Raw genomic sequence first — 1,974 nt, 5'->3', positions numbered from 1 at the left:
ACAGACCGGTGGGTGGAAAGCCCTGTGGATCCAATACCAGTGTTAGCATCTCAGCGCTGTCTCCTCCAGCTCTTTAAGGATAGCTCCTCCACAGGAGGATAAAACAAAAAGAGCATGTGGCCCACCTCCAGGGAGAAAGAGAGGAAGTTCCCAGAATCCTCATGATTAGGACGTGCCCACCAGGAGGCATTATCAGGCTGTGGCCTGATTGACAGGCTAAACTCCACCCCCTCCTTCTTTTACCAAGTTGACATGAAATTGTGTAACTACCATAAAGACCTGGTGATCCGCCCCATCGGTGGTTGTTAGGTACCGTCGAATTAGCTCCAACTCAGTGGCTCTGTGTGCCACAGAAGGGAACTCCTTCCAGTCCCGTGCCACCCTCACAATTGTGTTATAGCTGAGCCCACTGTTGCAGCCATCATGCCTGTCCATCTGGTTGAGGGTCCTCCTCTCTTTTGCTGACCGTCTACCAAGCATGATGTCCTTCTCCACGGCCTGGTCTTTACGTGTTCCATTTCATTTTTTCTTTTTATTATTAATTGAGCTGAATACACATCTCAAATCATTCCATAGTTCAATCACGTCCAGCAGAATTGTACATTTGCAACCACAATCAGCTTCCAAACACTCTTCTACCATTTCAATTTTGAATGACTTCCAATTTTCCTAGACCCACACCTCATACACTACTCTGATTATTGCTGGATATTGGCAGCTGTTTCTTTTCAGTGGGTATCATGTCCCATCAACAAAGGGAAGTCCCCAAATCTTTGCTCCGTTCACGTGGATTCTACTTTGAGGAGGCGGCTCATCGCGAGTCATATTTGAGTGCCTTGCAGCCTGAGAGGTGCCCCCGTGGCAGAGTGGTTATGCGTCGGGCTGCTAACCACAAGGACGGCAGTTCGGAAACGGCTAGCACCTCCAAGGGAGAAGGATGAGGCTTTCTACTCTGGAGTCTGGCAAACTCCACCTCTCTGCAGACCAGCCGACTTTCTACTCCTGTAGGCTGGCAAACTCCGCCTCTCTGCAGACCAGCCTGCTAGCACCCGAAGGAGCTTCAAGATGCGCTGCCCTGCCCAGCTGAGCCTGGGGCCAACGGCAGCTGGCGCACTCTGACCACCGGTTTCTTCATCTGTAAAACGGAATTGTGGTAGTTCATCTTTCAAAGACCCAAAGCCACTGCCCTGGAGTTGCTTCCGAGTCATTGTGTCCCTACAAAAGGCTTCCTTTCTCATAAGGTGAAGTGTGTATGTTCTTTCCTAGAACAGTCCTGGCTCTGGGGTGGTGCTCAGATGCAGGGCCTGGTCGTCTGTTCATGTCTTGGGTCATTTCAAAGGAGCCCTGGTGGCATCGTGGTGACACCTTGGGCTGCTAACGGCAAGTTCAGCAGTTCAAAACCACTAGCCGCCTCTCAGGAGAAAGACGAGGCTTTCTACTCCAGGAAAGAGTTACGGTGTCAGACCCGCAAAGGGATGGTTCTACCCTCTCCTATAGGGTTGCTATGAGTCAGAATCGACTTGTTGGCAGTGAGTTTGGTTTTTGTTCATTGCTCATTTTGGTTGTGCTAGGAGCCCAGTTCTAACCCGCAAAGTGGGGATTTTCTAGTTTAGGAACAAGAAAAATCTAGAATTTGGTCCTGGGCAATCTTGCTTCGGGCTTCTGTTTCCCTGGCCTCCTGGCCATTCTGTGTCCTCCCTGGGGCACAAGAAGCTGCAGGTGTTTAGGACTAAGGTTCCAAAGGAAGTCCTCCACAACTTAGCAGAATGTAAGGGGCATTCTGATTGGCTCTTGTGAATACCCCTGCTCAGCTGTGACCCTATCTCTGTGCCCAAGAGGTTGGAACTGTATGACCGACCAGTGACCCGGCTCACTGACTAGTCCAGCCTGGGTGATGGGGTCAAGGGACCTCTCCCTGAAGCTCAGCTTAACAGGACCCATCTGCTAGCAACAGATCTGTGCCTGCCAGGTCCC

The sequence above is a fragment of the Echinops telfairi genome, unplaced genomic scaffold (genome assembly GCF_000313985.2).
Source record: "Echinops telfairi isolate 266 unplaced genomic scaffold, ASM31398v2 ScPeMD7_36;HRSCAF=134, whole genome shotgun sequence".
NCBI lineage: Eukaryota > Metazoa > Chordata > Mammalia > Afrosoricida > Tenrecidae > Echinops > Echinops telfairi.
The sequence above is the reverse complement of the archived record's forward strand: the minus strand, read 5'-3'. Positions refer to the sequence as shown.